This window comes from Heteronotia binoei, chromosome 7 (assembly GCF_032191835.1).
Source record: "Heteronotia binoei isolate CCM8104 ecotype False Entrance Well chromosome 7, APGP_CSIRO_Hbin_v1, whole genome shotgun sequence".
NCBI lineage: Eukaryota > Metazoa > Chordata > Lepidosauria > Squamata > Gekkonidae > Heteronotia > Heteronotia binoei.
The window spans coordinates 128,606,842-128,627,222 of NC_083229.1; the positions used below are offsets into that span (position 1 = coordinate 128,606,842).

At 46.3% G+C, this 20,381-nt stretch overlaps 1 protein-coding gene across 1 annotated transcript in view; it reads left to right on the plus strand.

Moving 5' to 3' along the window:
- Nucleotides 1–835: 835 nt before the first annotated feature.
- Nucleotides 836–20,381, plus strand: part of CDH12 (cadherin 12) — a 1,126,549-nt gene continuing 1,107,003 nt past the window's right edge. The window contains exon 1 of the mRNA XM_060244300.1: nucleotides 836–1,251. The gene's annotated coding sequence lies outside the window, so the exon portion shown is untranslated. The remainder of the gene's footprint in view (nucleotides 1,252–20,381) is intronic.

The following is a 20,381-nucleotide window of genomic DNA, read 5'->3' on the forward strand; positions in this document are numbered from 1 at the left end:
TAAAATGACATTCTTATTTTTTTTAATAATGTGCTCCATGTTTTGACCCAAAAGGCTAACAGAGACCATAAATCCAAGTTTTCTATCCAGAGGAGCAGAAGGAATGATTGTAGTGGCTCCACTATTACTTCAGATTCACCAGGATCTGCCTGTTCTGTAGAGTGGCCGATCTCCAGGTGGGGGGCAGGGGATCCCCCAGTTTGGAGGCCATCCCCCCACTTCAGGATCATCAGAAAGTGGGGGGGGGAGGGAAATGTCTGCTGGGCACTCCATTATTCCCTTTGAAGAGCAATTCCTATAGGGTATAATGGAGAATCAATCTGCACGTATCTGGCGTTCTGGAGGAGCTGTTTTATGAGGTAGAGGTGCCAAATTTGCAGCATAGCATCCAGTGCCTCGTCCCAAAATACCTTCCGAGTTTCAAAAGAATTGGACCAGGAGGTCAAATTCTATGAGCCCCAAAAGCAGGTGCCCCTATCCTTCATTATTTCCAGTGGAGGGAAGGCATTTAAAAGGTGTGTGGTCCCTTTAAATGTGATGGCCAGAACTCCCTTTGGAGTTCAATTATTCTTGTCACAACCTTGCTCCTGGCTCCATTCCCAGTATATCCAGGCTCCACCCCCAAAGTCCTGAGATATTTCTTGAATTGGACTTGGCAACCCTACAGTTCCAGGATGGGAAATACCTGGAGATTTTAGGGGTGGAGCCTGAAGAAGGGAGGTTTGGGGGAGGGGAGGGACCTCAACAAGATATAATGCCAAATGGCCTCCACCCTCCAAAGCATCCATTTTCATCAGGAGAACTGATCTCTGTCACCTGGAGATTATGATCCCTGGAGATCTCTGCCCACCACCTGGAGGCTGTACCAGAAACTGCTGGTTTACCCATGACAGCTGCAAAAGGCAGGACTAAACAGTATTTCACTACTAACAAGAAGGCATTGTAAAGTCAAGAGAGAACTCTCTCTCTCTCCTAGCAATGAGAGACCTCAGTTGTGAAGGGCCTCCATAGGTTTCCGTACTCCATCGGCATTGCCCCACCTTAAATCCCAGTCCCCTGGCTGTGCTATTGGCTGACATACATGGAAAACTGGGACTACCAAAGCTGTCCTTTCATTGCCAAAGAGGGAAGGGCTTCCTACACTCTATATACTGTTGGCTGAGTTGGCTAGAAAAGGCAACCACTGAAGAAAAAGAGAGGAAGATGGTGGATCTGCAGGGATGTTATCGAGTTGTCCTGCTTACATCTCAGGTACTGTGGTTGGATATTGCTCTCTTTTTTTTTCAAAACTCTTTGTTTTATGCGTGGCTTAAAAGTCAATACTTTACAACCTAAGCCAGCAGGGGAGGTTACAACATTATTTAAACAGGTTGCTAGGCATAAAGGGGAAAAAAAAAAACCCTGTGGTTCACAGTGCTAATGGTGACTGAGGAGGATTTGATGCATGCAGGAGCTAAGCTCGCCAGGAAAGGGGCTTCCAGGGCAGCCGCTTCAGCAGGAAAAAAGGAAAGCCAGGACACCCCCACCCCAACCCTGGGAGGAGGAAAGAATCAAATTCCTTCCTTGGTTATATTTAGGGATGGGCATGAACTGAACTGTGAAACAAAAGGCATCATGAAGTTTACCCTGTTTGTGGTTCTTGACTGTGGTTCTGTGACTGACCTGCTATAACGAACTTTTACAGTGCTAATGGTTTGATGTAGTGGTTGAGTGGGCAGACTCTTATCTGGGAGAACCGGGTTTGATTCCCCACTCCTTCACTTGCACCTGCTGCAATGGCCTTGGGTTAGCCAGAGCTCTGGCAGAGGCGGTCCTTGAAAGAGCAGCTGCTGTGAGAGTCCTCTCAGCCGCACCCACCTCACATAAGAACATAAGAGAAGCCATGTTGGGTCAGGCCAACGGCCCATCCAGTCCAACACTCTGAGTCACATAAGAACATAAGAGAAGCCATGTTGGGTCAGGCCAACGGCCCATCCAGTCCAACACTCTGTGTCACATAAGAACATAAGAGAAGCCATGTTGGGTCAGGCCAACGGCCCATCCAGTCCAACACTCTGTGTTGGCAAAAAAAAAAATTATATATACACACACACTGTGGCTACACACTCACAGGGTGTCTGTTGTGGGGGGAGAAGATATAGGAGATTGTAAGCCGCTCTGAGTCTCTGATTCAGAGAGAAGGGTGGGGTATAAATCTGCAGTCGTCTTTTTCTTCTTCTTTAAAGCAGCTTGTGGATAGAGCTAAAAGTAGAAGTTTAAAGGGGCCCCAACTTCTTTTAAACTGCTTCTTTCTGTTCTCTGCAAAAACCTGTGAAAACTACGGTGGGTGGGGGGGGAGCAGGCTGCTTTCAGGTGTCTTTTGCCACCTCCTTAAGTTTAAAGGAACAGCGCAAAATGGATTGAAAAACAGCCAGTTGGCTGGGTCCAGACCAGCAGCTTCAGGTGCACAGAACGTTTCTCAAATCAGGCTGGTTCAAACTGGACACCCATTGCCTGCACTGGAGGCATTGTGGGACAGTCAGATTGCTATTGTGCACTATCCCCTTGGCATGGCTTGGGTTACTTTTTTCCCCATACAATTTTAGTGCTCATGTGAATATGCACTCAAGTGCTCTGGAGAGTTAAAAAAAAAAAAAAATACCGGTGAGCGCCTAGAGTGGATTGGTGGGCTCACACCACCAATCTGCCTCACTTGCACCTTTCCGTGTTCAGACACCTGGAGAGATGGACGGCAGCAGAAAGATTTGCTACCACTTTGTAAGTGGTAGCTTTTTGAGCCGCCCCGGAGAGCAGGGCGAATACGGGACAGGAGACAGATGTGTGTGTTTGAATTTGATTTTTAAATTTGTCTGTGAGCTGTCCCTGTGTTGGCTTAACATGCCGGTCCAGGCTGGGCTTTCTGCAAACGTCATTTAACGGAAGTGCATTCCCTTTTAGCAGGGTTTGCTGGGATACAGACTGGTTCAGTCTGCATATGAACCTCCTGAATTGGTTTGGCTCATGGTTCGACCGCAAACTGATGCAAAGTGCATTTTTTTTTTCCTGTTTGTACCCACCCCTAGTTATATTCCTGGATGGATATGGTTGCTATAACGATTAGGGTTGCAAACCTCCAGGTGAGGCCTGGTGATCTCCAGATTGCAGAGATCAGTTCCCCTGTAGAAAATGGCAGCTTTGGAGGGTCGTCTCCCCAAGCCATGCCCTCCCCAGGTTTCACCCCAAACATTTCCAGGAATTTCCCAATCCAGAGCTGGCAACCCTGTTGATTATGCAAGAGGAAGAAGCCCAAGAGGATACCGTTGTTGGTGCTTTTGGAGAGAGAAGTGCTCCTGTTGGACATCTTGGGCTTGTGAAGCTAAATTGGAATATAGCCTTTTGTTTGGTAGTGCTTGTAGCTTTGCATAATTACAAGTGATCTCCAGACTACAGAGCTGGAGGGGTATGGCAGCTTCAGTGGGCGGGCTCCGTGGCAGCATATTCCCACTGGAGCTCATTTGCACAAGTCCTCTGCATAGGCCACACACCCCTGACATCACCGGAAGGCGTACTCAATTATATCGGCTCAGCGTCTGCCTTAAAATGCTTCTTGAACTATAATTGTAATAAAACCTTCCTCCCATCATATTTTTAAAATCCCTTTCTCCTATGTGGCCACAGTGGCACAAGGAAGATTTCCATCTGTCTGCTTTATATGCTTTGGGTCATTCTCTCATTTGTGTGTGTGTGGGGGGATATTAGACAGTGGGCGTTTTCCCACAGAGCTTACCTCGGAGCGACGTCCCTCTTCACCGCACAGCGTCTGCGCGGATTTCCCACCAACTGCTCCGCATAACCAGGAAGAGCCGCGGCTTTTGCGTCGCTAACGTAAACTGGTTTTTAGCGGTTTACATCTGCGACGCAAAAGGTCCAGCACTTCCTGGTTATGCGGAGCAGTTGGTGGGAAATCCGCGCAGACGCTGTGCGGTGAAGAGGGACGTCGCTCCGAGGTAAGCTCTGTGGGAAAATGCCCAGTGTGTCAAATCTTAAGAGTTCAGCAAAATTCTCACAGGGGGTTTGAACAATGGAGGCCAGCAGCAAGTTTTTTTTTTCTGTGAGGGGGGGGGAGAGAAAGAAAGAGCTCAACAAAACGAAGAAGTTTTAGAGCTCCATCCCTTTGAGCTTCTGCCCAAATTGAGGCCTGCCCACTGAACTCCCTTCCCAAACTCCACTCTCCACCACTGCCCCCAAATCTCTAGAAGTCTCCCAAGCCAGAGTTTGTTTGTTTAAAACACAGCCCCCTCCCCCTGATTTTTTGTGGCAGAGGGAGGACTGGTACATGGGTCTCCTAATCTTCTGGTCTGTTGTGTAGGCAGACTAGGGTTGCCAAGTCCAAGTTAAGAAATATCTGGAGACTTTGGGGGTGGAGCCAGGAGACATTAGGGGCGGAGCCAAGATTAAGGCTGTGACAAGCATAATTGAACTCCGAAGGGAGTTCTGGCCATCACATTTAAAGGGACGGCACACCTTTTCCGATGCCTTCCTTCCGTAGGAAATAATGAAGGATAGGGGCACCTTTATTTGGGGCTCATAGAATTGGAACCCCTGGTCCAATCATTTTGAAACTTGGGGGATATTTTGGGGAGAGGCACTAGATGCTGTACTGAAAATGTGGTGCCTCTATCTAAAAAAAAAAAACAGCCCCCCAGAGCCCCAGATACCCACGGATCAATTCTCCATGATTTTATATGGGAATAAATCTCCATAGGGAATAACAGAGTTCCCAGCAGACATTTCCCTCCCCTCCCCCCGCTTTCTGATGACCCTGAAGCGGGGGGAGGGCCTCCAAACCGGGGGATCCCCTGCTCCCACCTGGGGATTGGCAAGCCTAATGCAGACCAAAGTGACGACTATTATGGGTGTTCCTGCCTGGCTCATTGGAGCCTTAAGAACTGAGCCTGGGGACTCAGGAACAATGGGCAGGAGGATCCAAATCCCTGCTGCTCTGCTCCAATCATGCCCCCCCCCCTGCTAGAGCATCTGGGAATCATGGCCCCCCTGCCAGTTTGGATGACCCAATGGCGTGCTAGCGCGGGAACCTTAAAGCGTATATAAGTTAGCCCAGTTCCCCAGTCTTTCAGTGCAGTCCTATACTATGCTGTACAGAATAAAAGAGCTATGATCACTGCCACCTTGCCTCTTCCTTGTGTTGAACCCACTATATTATATGGTCTAGCCACTGCACAGGCTGGCTCTTTTTTAGGGTCTTATAAAACCTCAAATTCACCCCCCTCCCATAATCCCGAGTCAGTGCTGATTTAATACTGACTGTGTTGCATTATTTATACACAGGAGATATTTACACCGCTCGGTATGTCTCCTGTTTCTCATCTGTTTTCTAATCCCAAATTGATTCCGGCAGGCTGGAAAAGAAAAGCCTGCAAAGAAAGGATTTAAAGCCCCATTATTCTCAACACCTTGCTGAACGAGAGCTCTGTCTCCATATGCAGAGGCAAGAGGCTCCGAAAACCTGCAGCTGGGGAGGTGGAACCGGAGAGGGGCAAATGCTGCTTCCAGTGCACTGCTTGGAGGCACCCAGAAGCAGCTTGGATTTGGACTGGGATCAGAGTGTATATGGAAGAAGGGGCTTGAGTTGACCTGAAATGGTCTTGTGTGTGTCTGTGTCATCAGCTGTGTCTACACCACAGGCTCAGGGTGGCCTCAAGCCAACCTGGAAGTGAGCCGGCTAGAAAAGGAGTGCCATGGGTGGGACAGGCCATGGGTGACCTGGGGAAGCATCCAGAGCGCTTACGTGCCCATCTGCCACTCCCGAGCCATCCAGATGGCTGGGCAGGTGCCTCAGAGCCACCTCAGATATGAGGTACCACAATGGGAGTGGTACCTTTCTCAGGCAGCTCCCATCTGGACCAGGAGTACGGGATGGGGACGGCAGACAGATGTGCGCATTTGGACATGCTTCTTAGGTCTGCTTGCCTGCCATCCGTGGGGGCAACTTAAACTGCCCATTTGGAACCCGCCATCAAATCACTTCTGACCAATAATTAGGGTTGCCAAGTTCCCTGCATCCTCCGGTGGGGGACTTCTGCGCGCGCGTGACACAATGACGTCACCCGGAAGTGACGTCATCGTTCTGGCAACGTCACGTGTGGCCACTCTAAGCATTTCCAGGAAAACTCTGTGGTTTTCCCGGACACTCTAGCCTTTCGGTAGGAAACTCTATGGTACAATAGTTTTGCCCTCCCAAATTGCTAGAGCATCTGGGAAAACCACAGAGTTTTCCCAGAAATGCCTAGAGCGGCCTCACGCATCATCGCTGGCACAATGATGTCACCCGCAAGTGGTCCTCTTACAAGTGGTTTCTGCTGTTCGCAGGAGAGCAGCACACCAACTCACAGCTCTACAGTAACTTGGGCACAAACAGAGAGAAGTGCCAGGGGCAAAAGTGCTCTCCACCCAAAATAAGCCCTAGTGCAAAATGGGTAACTTCCCCCCCCCCCTTTCCTGTTGTTCAGCTCTAATGCTGCTTTGGCACTTTCTGCTTTAACCTTCATCAGTAGTCATTGGAAGTCTTCACTGAATTCTCCCGGTAATGCGGTTCCATCTGCAAAGCTCAAATTCTTAAGGTTCCTTCCACCATTTTTTTTTAACTTGGCCTTTTTCTAAATCTAGACTTACAATCTGGGAAGGCGGGTTCCTATTAAACCCAGTTTGGGGTAGTGGTTAAGTGCAGAGACTTATCTGGGAGAACCAGGATAGATTCCCCACTCCTTCACATGCACCTCCTGAGGTGACCTTGAGTCAGTATCAAGTTCTCTCAAGGCTGTTCTGCTCAAGAGTAGTTCTTGGAGAGCTCTCTCAGCCCCACCTACCTCACAGGGTGTCTGTTATGGGGAGGGGAAGGGAAAGGAGATTTGTAAGTCACTTTGAGACTCCTTTGGCTAGCGAAGGGCGGGGTATAAATCCAATCTCCTCTTCTTGTATCTGTGACCCTCTTCTAACGTATGAAGTAAAATGTTTTCAACGGTTTCCCTTGTTTTATTAGCTATGCTTTTAAAAAATCACAGTTACAAGTTTAAATATCCCCCTTCCTTGAGCAACCATGATATAATGTAGTGGTCCAATAATTGGCTAATTTATCAATATTGTGACCCTCATTCTCTCAACCCTCCTTGCAGCCTCTTCCTTTAGAGAGCTCCATTTTTCCCTCTGTAGATCTGTGTGATTAATGAGCCAATTGTCGCCATCCCCATAAAGTGCATTGTGGCATTGGGGCATATGGCATGAAAGGTCAGAAGCAGCTGTACTGTAACATTGATTAAAGTGCCGGGAAAGGGCTGCGGACAGAGAGATGCCTCCCTCTTAAAATCAAGAGAACCAAAAGGGGTCATTAAGCCATCCTGCTGGATTCTTGTCACTGAGCCGCTCATTAACCCTCAACCTTCTGGACCTTTCAGATTGAATAAAGAGGGAACAGTCTTCGTTTTGTTGAATGGCTGTTTTCGAACGCCCTAGAGCGGTTGGTCTGAAGCAGCGGAGCAAAGTTGGAGTCCAGAGGCACCTTTAAGAGGAACAAAGTTTTATTCAGGGCCTTTTTGGGGGGGGGGTAGAAAAAGCCCAGCAGGAACTAATTTGTATATTAAGGCACACCTTAGTTTAGTTTAGTTTATTTATGATTTATATCCCGCCCTTCCCACCAAGTGGCTCAGGGCGGCTCACAACATAAAATCCAACATAAAAATTAAGTTTAAGCATTTAACACAGTTAAAACATTTAAAACATAAGGAATAACAGAAGTCTAATAGAACCACACTTAGTTTCTTGTCCCGGTTAGTTATAAGCCAGCCGTAAGAGGGTTGTCTTACAGGCCCTGCGGAACTGAGCAAGGTCCCGCAGGGCCCTCACCTCTTCCGGCAGCTGGTTCCACCAGGAAGGGGCCATAACAGAGAAGGCCCTGTCCCTGGTAGATTTTAAGCGGGCTTCCTTTGGCCCGGGGATAACGAGAAGGTTTTGGGTTCCCGATCTCAGTACTCTCTGGGGAACATGTGGGGAGAGACGGTCCTTCAGGTAGGCAGGTCCTAGGCCATATAGGGCTTTAAAGGTAATAACCAGCACCTTGTACCGGACTCGGTATGTTATTGGCAGCCAGTGCAGAACCCGGAGCCCCGGCCGAATGTGCTCCCATCTTGGGAGCCCCAATAACAGCCGGGCCACGGCATTCTGCACTAGCTGCAACTTCTGAGTTCGGCACAAGGGCAGCCCCATGTAGAGGGCATTGCAGTAGTCCAACCTCGAGGTGACCATAGCATGGATCACTGTTGCTAGATCGTCGCGCTAGACCTTCTGCTACCAAGCCAGCCAGAACTGCGTTCCTGTGCATTCCTGCTCAAAAAAGCCCTGGTTCTATTCCATGTATAAGTCTTTGTGTGCACCCTCACTTTTTCATATACATTGAAGCAGAAGCTGTATGGTGGTCATATACACTAAGCTTGTCGTTCCTGTTTGGTCCTTGAATCTGTTAAATGTCTTCTTTATGGTGTATGCGAATTTGCTGCTCACCTGCTACCTTTATGAATTGACTGGTAAGTACCCTTTCAGTGTATCTGAGGCAGTGTGGGTGGGACTGAGAAGGCTCTCCCAGCAGCTGCCCTTTCAAGGACAACCTCTGCCAGAGCTATGGCTGACCCAAGGCCATTCCAGCAGGTGCAAGTGGAGGAGTGGGGAATCAAACTCGGTTCTCCCAGATAAGAGTCTGCACACTTAACCACTACACCAAACTGGCTCTCTGATTTAAATAAAGTGATTGGACATGCCAAATGGACTGGACATGCCAAATTATTATCATAACTGCGGGATTCAAAGTGCCCCAGCATTATGTTGAAAGTAGTTGTTAATCATACACTGGCTGTTAAGAATGCAACGTTCACATATTAGCACAGGTTCCCGCTGAGCCATAGGTCAGTGACATGCAAACCCTGCATGTCTTTTGGCTAAGGAACGGTTAAAAGCCTTTGAGAAGTTATGGCAGGTCAAAAAGAATGCAGGCAAATGCATTTTCATGCGCCGAGCATCTCTTTTAAATTGTCTTCCAGTCTCTTGCTGTGTGCTGGGGGAAGCTACTTAAAACAGCTTCATTTGCTGCGACTTCTGGAGCCATGACCTTGCTTGTTGCACTCGTTGGAGACATTTGCTCTTTGTTAACAATGCCATTAGAGACTCCCGGACAGAGGGAGGGCTTTTAACCAGTCACTTCTCTGACCTGCCCAAACTCTAAATTGCTTTTCCAAAGTCACGGGAACAGGAGTAGATCAAAAGCCGGCGCGTGTCATTCTGTGAGAAGTCTCACTCCATTTCCCCTTCCTGCTGCCGTCTCCTTTTCACGTGGCTTTTGCATGTGTCAGTTTCATGTTCCACAACAGAGCCTTCTGGAGTGTTCAGAGGGGATGGTGCCTTCCTTTTGTGCCAGCTGAAGAACTGGCCAGATCCTTCAATCCCGTTATGCTCACAAAAATGTGGGACCAATTATTTACAGGGGGAAATCATAGACCAAATAGCCCAATTGGACAGTGATCTACTTCTTTTGAAGACTACTTCTTTTGAAGAAAAATGGTTCCCATTTTTGGAGTATATTTCAACTCATGATATCCTATCAGGCAACTTAACTTATTGACAAATTCTTTCTCTCTGAATCTTTGAATAGGATTTATTATTATTATTTATTTATATCTTACTTACTTTTAAATGATTTTTAATGTTATTCTTAGGTCACTTTCTTATTTCATATTTCTTATCATTATCATCAGATATGGGGTGCAGTCAGACAGTACCTCAGAATCAGTTTTTGAAAAATATTTTGTGTGTTACTTTGGTTACACGAAGTAGTCTTTTACTCTTGATGATAATAATAATAATAATTTTTATTTATATCCCGCCCTCCCCGCCAAGGCAGGCTCAGGGCGGCTCACAGACATGGAAAGTGCCATGAATTACAATAAGTACATTATACGATAAAATACAATAAAATACATTAAATAAATAGCTTAATTAATTAAAACCACAACAGATAAGGTGCTATAATACAAAACGATGTATATCAGATGGCTGGATGTCATTTCAGGATTCAGTCTTGTAGGCCATTTGAAAAAGGATAGTTTTACATGCCCTGCGGAACTGATTATAGTCCCGCAGGGCTCGAACCTCCGCTGGTAATTGGTTCCACCAATGGGGAGCCGTTACTGAGAAGGCCTGCTCTCGAGTTGTTTTCAGTTTGGCCTCCCTTGGTCTAGGGATTTTTAAGAGATTTTGGGAGCTAGATCTCAGTGCTCTCTGGGGAATTTATGGGGAGAGGTGGTCCCTAAGGTAGACAGGTCCTCGGCCATATCGTCAAGTTGAATTTTCTAGCCATATTGTACAGGATTTATTGCGCTTATATGCTCAGTAATTTCTACTAGAGGTTGCTAAAATGCTGCTTCATATATCCTGTATTGTTAATTCAGTTAATCAATACAATCTTTGAAAAGTTTTTTTTTTTTTTTTTTTAAGAACCGGCCAGATTCGACCCCCAGTTTCACGGCCTGCTTTGTCATCAAACTCAAACCAATGTGGTGTTCAGGGCTTTTTTTTGTAGCAGGAACTTCTTTGCCTATTAGGCCACACACTTCTGATGCAACCAATCCTCCTGGAGCTTACAGTAGGCCCTGTATTAAGACCCCTGTAAGCTCTTGGAGGATTGGCTACATCAAAAGAGTGTGGCCCAATATGCAAAGGAGTTCCTCCTGCAAAAAAAGCCCTGGTGGGGTCAATAAGTGCCATGGTTCCCACCAACACCTTCCATGGCAAATACAAAGTGTTTTTAGAAAGCAGGTAGGGCCTGGTAGCAAAGACTTCTGATTGGCCATTGGGGGATTTGGTTGGCTCTGCAGGTTTTTGCTTTAGTGAAAGCTGCCACCACAGCATAAGGATCCTCACTCTGTGACTGAAGGTAAGATGTGGCAGCCTTTTTGTTGCCAGTTCCACCTCCTGCAGCAGCCAATGAGAGGCAAAGCACACCAATAGCAGGGGGCATAGTATGGACAGCACAAAGCCAACTAGGAAACCAGACTGTGACAAAAAGTCTAATACCGTTTTCGCACACAGCTAACCTCACAGTCACAATCCTGTTCCCTCCACAGCATCCGGTCGGATTTTGCACCATCTGCACTGGAATTACAGGAAGTGCCACAGCTTGTGCGTAGCAAACGTAAACCGCTAAAACCCAGTTTACGTTTGCTACGGAGAAGCTGCGGCACTTCCTGTAACTCCGGCGCAGATGGTGGGAAATCCGACAGGACGCTGCAGAGGGAACAGGATTGTGACTGCGAGGTAAACTGTGTGAGAAAACTGTATAATTCTCTTAAAGCAATACAATGTTTATAAAGTGGAATAGATGTTAACAAATAATTCATACACATAAGAATACTACATAGTGCAGCAACACTATGTATTCAGTTGTGTTCAGTTTTGGGCACCACATTTTAAGAAGGATATAGACAAGCTGGAGCAGGTCCAGAGGAGGGCAACGAAGATGGTGAGGGGTCTGGAGACCAAGTCCTATGAAGAAAGGTTGAAGGAGATGGGCATGTTTAGCCTGGAGAGGAGGTGGCTGAGAGGTGATATGATCACCATCTTCAAGTCCTTGAAGGGCTGTCATCTAGAGGATGGTTTGGATTGTTTTCTGTGGCCCCAGAAGGTAGGACCAGTGGATTGAAATTAAATCAAAAGAGCTTCCAGCTCAACATTAGGAAGAACTTCTTGACTGTTAGAATGGTTTCTCAGTGGAACAGGCTTCCTCAGGAGGGTGTGGGCTGTCCTTCCATGGAGGTTTTTAAACAGAAGCTAGATGGCCATCTGACAGCAATGATGATCCTGTGAATTTAGGGGGAGGTGTTTGTGAGTTTCCTGCATTGTGCGGGGGGTTGGACTAGATGACCCTAGAGGTCCCTTCCAACTCTCTGATTCTATGATTCTAACACTTCAACATCCAACAATAAGTTCCAAGCACTCCAAACTAATAGTATAGTCCAATGCCTCTCTATTTTAGGTACTTGTTGACCTTGCTGAACCTGGAGACTCTTCTCCCACCATTGGGGTGCAAGAACCCTGAGCTTGACAATTGTTTTGTCTCTTTGTTGAGAGCCCTGGTTCACCCTCCTTGAAAACGCTTGCATCCCTTTCAAAACGGAAGACGATAAAGCCTTCACTGTTTTCAGATATTGCAGTACATGTCCTTCTATTCTTGAAGCACTAGGAGCAAAATAGAAGAACGCGCTGCCACATTTGTTCCATTTTGAAATTAACATTAACACTTTCCAGGAGGCTCTTGACAAAAGAGTCATTGAGCTCAAGTTTCCTGCACTCCAACTTTGGGAGAAGAGTCTCCAGGTCCTGAGAAGTCAGCAAGCACCTAAAATAGAGAGACATTGGATTACGATATGAATGGGGAGCACTTGGGACTTATTTTTTGAGACTTATTTCTCTCTACCTGTAGGATGGTGAAGTGTTGCTGCGTTAGATATTATTAGGAATAAAGCCCGTTGTAAAGGAAAATACAATGGGCCCTAGAAAGAGGCTCTGGGAAAGTGCCCCCCACCCACCCTTGCTGTCTTTGGCCCACCCAGGTGAAGGCATTGACTCCCCCTCCATCTCCAGGGGAGCTGTCTGTCATTTGAAGAGCAGTTGTAATTCTGACTGATCTCTAGTCCTCACCTGGAGATTGGCAACATTGGTTCCCCAGCAGAAAATGGCTGGCTTGGAGGTTGTCTACAGTATTGTATGTGTCTGAGGTCCCACCCCTCCTCAAACTCACCCTCTCCAGACTCCACTCTTCAAATCTCCAGGAATTTGCCAACCTGGAGATGGCAACTAAGACACAGCGGCTGTCATTAATGGGGTTGCTGCTGAACAGGAGCAAGCAGCCAGGCCTAGTCAAATCATGGCAGCCCAGTGGCATCAAGTCACCTAGAGGGTGCTGCCAGGCCTTGGGTAGCCAACCTCCAGGTGGAGCCTGAAGATCTCCTGGGATTGCAACTGAACTCCAGACAACAGATCTCTCTCCCCATCCTGGAGAAAAGAACTATTTTGGAGGGTAGACTGTATCCCATTCTATTCACCTGAGGCCTCTCCCTTTACTGACAGAAGTTGGTTGCCTAGCAACAGCCTCTGGCTAGGGGCAAAGCTGAGGGGAGGAGGGAAGAGAGAGTAACAGGAAAGGTGGCAGCCATGCCTCTGAGGAAATGTTCCCATCTGGACCAGACCTTGCTGCCAAGTCACATTATAGTGGCAGAAGCTCGCTGGCTATTTCTGCGGTCTTCGGAAACTGTGTGTGCTGGGAGGCCATCTGTGTGGGTCATTAATGGGGCAACAGAGGTCTGTTGCTGGCGATAACCTTTTGTGAGTCCAGTTGACAGAGAGAATACAGAGAAGAGTTGGGAGATGTCTCTGAGGTAAGACTGTTTTGAGGTAAGAAGATATTGGATTTATATCCTGCCCTCCACTCCGAAGAGTCTCAGAGCGGCTCACAATCTCCTTTACCTTCCTCCCCCACAACAGACACCCTGTGAGGTGGGTGGGGCTGGAGAGGGCTCTCACAGCGGCTCCCCTTTTAAGGACAACCTCCGCCAGAGCTATGGCTGACACAAGGCCATGCTAGCAGGTGCAAGTGGAGGAGTGGGGAATCAAACCCGGTTGTCCCAGATAAGAGTCCGCGCACTTAACTACTACACCAAACTGGCAAGTTTCTTATGTGTATGCATTTTGTGTTAATGTCTATTCCACTTTGTAAATGTTGCAGTGCTTTAAGAGGATTAGTGTTTTTGTTACAGCATGGTTTTCTAGCCGGTCATTTAGAGGAAGCCATTATGTGCTCACCATGCTATGTCAGCATTACAGAGCGAACTACAGCCCCCCCGTCAAGCACCGATATTTCCCAATAACAGAGTCCTTTTGTTTTGAATCAAAAGATAGGTTCATTGTAAGAAACTCAGGAGCTTTGCCAAGGACAGAAGCCTTGGGAGCAATGGGGTACAAACGGTTACACAGTTGCTATATAGGATCTCATCAAAGGCTACGTTACAGATGCATACTGGAGTCACGGGTTCAAAGGTTACTAAGCAACTATCTATTTTACTACTAAGGAATTTTAAGCTATTGAAAACATCAAACCTTCTCACACTTCTCTGTTAAGAGATAAGGTTGTCTGTGTGAAACCTGGGGGAGGAGGAAGGCGGCTTGGAGGTACCAGTGGCCAGCCTCTAGTATAAACATCCCAGGGCCAGATGTTTTCACTACGTGCCCTCTGGGTTGTAAATAATGGGGGAGAGCTGGAGAGCTGATGACATGCTCTCTACATAGTAAAATGTGGTCCAGAAATAAACCCGCTTGATACTCACCCCCCCCCAAAAAAAAAAACCAGGATCCCTGGTTTTAGCAGTTAAACAACCATTACTGTGGTTTTTGACAACAAGCAAAAAATGGTTAAGCGTTATACTTGCAGAATGTCCTGTGAATTTGGAGGGAGACAGAGAGAGAAGAGAGAGAAAACAGAATTTTAAATTTAACAACAAAAAAAGCTTCCATTAACGGAGAGTGCTTTTAAGTGTGTATCTTCACTGGATTAAGTTTTAGGAGGTTTCCGAAATTTAGCTTTATTACAGCATAAGCCTTTTGTTAGATTCAGTTGATTAAATTGGTTGCACCAGTCCTGGCAAATGGAGAGTCATCTTTAATACTAGTGTCTTTAAAATAAAAAAGAATGTGAACCAGTTCAATGCCCTCCTCATCCAAGAAGAAATGGAGCAGATCTGAATCATGCAGACGCTTCAGTTCTTTGCCGTTGCCTCTTTTGTAATGGGTGGGGGTGGTGATATAGGAGTGGCGGGGGGGAAGAATCTTTTTACTTGTACAGGTTTGCAGTGAAGATGTTCCTTTTAAAGGCTGCTTTGGCACTGTACTGTGAAATGCCAAGATCTGCAGGGGACGTGTGTGGAGCACAAGCTGTTGCATATGGAGGCAGATGGCTGGAACTCAACTAATAAACAAGCATTAACCTGCTACCTGTTGGTGCATCTGGATATAAATCTGTAAGAGGCTGCAGCTGGTTGTGGTGGGGATAAAGAACTAATGATAAGAGCAAAACTAGAGGGAATGAAAAAGAAAGAGAGACTAGAAAATCGACACTGAAAATATTAGAGCTTGGCACATTTTGCTTGTTGTGGCGAGAGATGTATTTTCCAAACGGTAGACCATTGGCATATGTTTTTAGTGGAAATCGGAACAGCATCATTAGAAGAAAATCCAATCTACAGGAGCAACCCCTATACATGTGTATTTTTTAAAATGAGTTAGAATAAGTTGGAAGTTCCAGTGTGTTGGGTAGGAGTGGAGGAATATTAATGTTCATCTGCTTTTTTTTTCATTCTGGTGCATGTGCCATTTCCACCCTTCTTTGACAAATGACACATTTGTTATTTTAATGCAGCTTGATATAGGGTTGACAAGTCCTCTTCATCCCCCAGTGGGGGACATTTGTTGCTCGCACCGTGTACCAAAATGACATCACCCATAAGTGACGTCATCAAAATGGTGGCTTCCATGCGGAGCTGCTCTAGGCATTTCCAGGAGAAAACTATGGTTTTCCCAGACGCTCTAGTCATTTGGGAGGTTAAAACTCTATGGTACCTATTGTATTTCTCTGATGGGATCCAGGGAACTGGGCAAAGGAAGCTCTGGCTCTTTCCTTCCTTCCCCAGGCAACCTGTTGTACCATAGACTTTCACCTCCCAAATGTCTAGAGCGTCTGGGGAAACCATAGTTTTCCCAGAAACACCTACAGCAGCCCCGCAAGGGCGCCACCATTTTGATGATGTCACTTCCGCGTGATGTCATCGCGCCAGTGACACGGGGAGGTTTCCCCCACCGGCCCAATGTGGGCCGATGGGTTGAGAATCTCCCAGGTGGAAGATTCCCCGCCCGGACTGGGTGGTTGGCAGTACTACCTTGATGCCATTTTTACACAGTAGACACAACAATGGCAACCATTTTAAAGCCAAGCGGTGGTGTCGTGGTTAGAGTACTGGTTTGCATCTTCTCTCTACCATGGAAGCTCGAAAGACCTTGAAAGGGAGAGACAGCCTGTCATGATACTGGGTCTAGTGAGGCCTGCAGGCCCCAGGGAAGCCTGCTTAAGAGTTACTGGGAAAAGCCTACATTTCCCAGGATCCCCTCTGCCCCTCTGATTGGGTAGCGAGGGTTTTGGAGGGAAACAGGCTCAGAGAGGGGTGGGGCCTGGGAAGATAATATATAAAGGCCAAGCCCAGGAAGTGGGTGTTCTTTCTCTGGAAGGCTGAGCTGGAGGTAGGCTGTAAGTGTGTGGACTCGTATCTGGGGTTTGATTCCCCACTTCTCCACTTGCAGCTGCTGGCTTGACCTTGGGTCAGCCATAGCTCTGGCAGAGGTTGTCCTTGAAAGGGCAGCTGCTGTGAGAGCCTTCTCAGCCCCACCCACTTCACAGGGTATCTGTTGTGGGGGGAGAAGATATAGGAGATTGTAAGCTGCTCTGAGTCATAAGAACATAAGAGAAGCCATGTTGGATCAGGCCAACGGCCCATCAAGTCCAACACTTTGTGTCACACAGTGGCAAAACATTTTGTATACACACATACACTGTGGCTAATAGCCACTGATGGACCTGTGCTCCATATTTTTATCTAAACCCCTCTTGAAGGTGGCTATGCTTGTGGCTGCCACCACATCCTGTGGCAGTGAATTCCACATGTTAATCACGCTTTGGGTGAAGAAGTACTTCCTTTTATCCGTTTTAACCTGTCTGCTCAGCAATTTCTCTAATTCATGGAGTCTCTGATTCATGGAGAAGGGCGGGGTATAAATCTGGATTTAACCCAATTAGTTGCACTCAGGGCTTTTATTATTATATTTTTTTCTGGAAAAAGAGGTGCCAGAACAGTGTTCCCTCTAAGCTGAGTTAGTGTAAGCTAGCTCTCAGGTTTTAAGCCCCTGGCTCACATATTTTTTGCTTTAGCTCAAGAAAAATGGCCCCAGAGAAAGCTAATCTATGGCAGTAGCCCACAATTTTAATGCCAGTAGCTCAAAATTAGAATTTTTGCTCACAAGACTCCATAGTATAGTATTGGCCAGAACTCTCAAGAGGGAATTGAATAAGAAACAAACAAATACTCCTCATAAACTTTCAAACATTTTTTTGAGAATTTTGCTTCCAGCAAGAGGTTCTGGAACTGTTCTGCCGCATTCCCCCACTTCTGCTTTCGTAAATTGCATTATTTTTAATGTAAACCGAGACTGCAATTCTATGCACACGGGAATAAATCTCACAGAAGTTAATTCCACTAAGTAAGTAATCGCAAGCTTGTGTTCCATGTGTCTGATACGGGCCTCATTTTGGGCAGGAGCTCATAGGAGCAGAGATCTGGAACTTCTAAATTTTATTGTGCTCTTTCCTTTTTAACGCCCCCCCCCCCCTCCAATACCTGCTTCTAGGCTCCATTGGTCAAACCTCCTGTGATAATTGTGATGAAATCTAAGATACGACAAACATTCTAATATTTTCCTCCACAAAAAACGAGGAGGTAACCAAAACATATAAAGCAGACAGATAAGAACATAAGAATATAAGAGAAGCCATAAGAGAAGCCATGTTGGATCAGGCCAACGGCCCATCCAGTCCAACATTCTGTATCACACAGTGGCTGGCCAATAATTTATACACACACACACACACACACACTGTGGCTAATAGCCACTGATGGACCTCTGCTCCATATTTTTATCTAACCCCCTCTTGAAGCTGGCTATGCCTGTAGCCGCCACCACCTCCTGTGGCAGTGAATTCCACATGTTAATCACCCTTTGGGTGAAGAAGTACCTCCTTTTATCCGTTCTGCTCAGCAATTTCATTGAATGCCCATGAGTTCTTGTACTGTGAGAAAGGGAGAAAAGGACTTCTTTCTCTACCTTCTCCATCCCATGCATAATCTTGTAAACCTCTATCATGTCACCCCGCAGTCGACGTTTCTCCAAGCTAAAGAGCCCCAAGCGTTTTAACCTTTCTTCATAGGGAAAGTGTTCCAAACCTTTAATCATTCTAGTTGCCCTTTTCTGCACTTTTTCCAATGCTATAAAATCCTTTTTGAGGTGCGGTGACCAGAAATGAATTAGAAATCTTCATCACACCACTGCGGCCATACAGGAGAAAGTAATTTAGAAAGGTTGATGATATTAAGGTTTTATGATGGCAATTACAATTCAAGAAGCATTTTAAGGTAGATGCTGATGTAATTTAGTAAATGTTCCAGTGGCATCAGGGGTGTGCGGCATATGCAAATGAGTTGTGCTAATGAGTTCCAGCACCTCTTTTTCTATGAAGAAGAAGAAGAATTGCAGATTTATTCCCCGCCCTTCTCTCTGAATCAGAGACTCAGAGTGGCTTACAATCTCCTTTATCTTCTTCCCCCACAACAGACACCCTGTGAGGTGGGTGGGGCTGAGAGGGCTGCCCTTTCAAGGACAACTCCTACAAGAGCAATGGCTGACCCAAGGCCATTCCAGAAGGTGCAAGTGGGGGAGTGGGGGATTCAAACCCGGTTCTCCCAGATAAGAGCCCGCACACTTCACCACTGCGCCAAACTGACATGAACCCTGCTGATAGAGCTCTGTGATTTAACTAAGTTTATTTAACTTTTTTTGGATGGTTAAATTAAAAAGAGAGGGCTTTGTTTAACTTCGACAGAAAAGAAACAAAGAGTCTGTATTTCCTACACGTGGAATTATACTGATAGCTCTTCTGTATTCGAGCAAAGCAAAGTCCCCCTGCCAAGCTGCCTCTTGAGGGAATCCATTCATTCCTCCCTTAGACTTGCCAATTAAACATGTGGGGAAAAATCAGCTTGGTTTGTTTGTTTGCCTCTGGGACAGTTGCCACAATATTTTTTTGAGTGCTGCCACCATTTTCCTAAGTCTATGTGAGCACTTTGCATACACGGTTTTCAGAGTCTTGTTATAGAATCATTGAGTTGGAAGGGACCTCCAGGGTCATCTAGTCCAACCCCCTGCACATTGCAGGAAACTCACAAATACCTCCCCCTAAAATGATTTTGATGGATCATTTCCGTGGTTTGGAATATCTCTTATGATATGTGAGACTAGTGCATAGACACAAAGAGAACTATTATAAGCAGTGTAAAAATAGAGCACAACAACAATAAAGAAAAAGAGATCTTTTCCACAAGTTCCCAGAAATTTAAAATACACTTAGGTATGCTGGCAGATTGACATGGAAAGACATTAACTGAACAGGGGAAAATATATATAGCAAAGATGGGAACAACACACTGAAGAACTATGCAGAAGAAAGGATGACAAGGTCATTTGATGAAGATTCTACAATTTTAGAAAGTGAGATGAAAGCTGCACTGAGAACAACTGGGATGAACAAATCCCCAGGAGAAGATGGGATATCAATAGAGGTATTTTTAGCCACAGAAATGGAGTCCTTTAAAATGTTCCGTCTTCCAGCATTATATCATAATGTAACAGAGGATCAGAAGTTGTTTGCCATTGTCTTCTGCAAACAGGGTTAGGTGAAGTGGCACTGCTGTTGTCTATGACAGGTACTGGCGGAGTACCTATCATACTACTAGTGTTGCTCCCCAGTAGCTACTGGTGCTAGGGCTGGCAGGCTGCTGCTGGGGGTGGGTTCTCCTCCACTTCCGGGGCCCCCAACCTTCCAGTGCAGAGCAGGCCACCAACCCGCTTTTGCCCCCAAAGAGCTCTGTCATCACACAATGTGCCTGGGGAAAAGACATTACCTGGAAGTGATGCCATAGCACTGGGCACATTGCGCTGGGAATGCTCTAGGATTCGGGTAAAAAGTTCGATGGTACCACGGGGTTTTTACCTGACTCCTAGAGCTTCCCTGATGCAGTCTGCCCAGCGCGATGGCATCGCTTCTGGGTGATCTCATTGTGCTGTGCATGCTTTGCACGTGTGAGAAAAATCGCCCTGATGAAGCCAAGGTAGGTGCTTATTTTAGTCATCCTCCACAATGCCATGATTTCTTCTCTCATCTTCCACTGGTCTGGGGACTCTACTTTTTCATTCCCCTCTTTTTCAACACATCACACTATCTTACTGCCTAGCATTACTTGCAGTCGCCAGGTTTCTTTTTTTGCTTTAAGCTATCATATTCTGACAGTTTGGTTGTCTCTTTGTTAAAAAGGTCAAGGTAGTCCCCTGCGCAAGCACCAGTCGTTTCCGACTCTGGAGTGATGTTGCTTTCACAACGTTTTCACGGCAGACTTTTTATGGGGTGGTTTGCC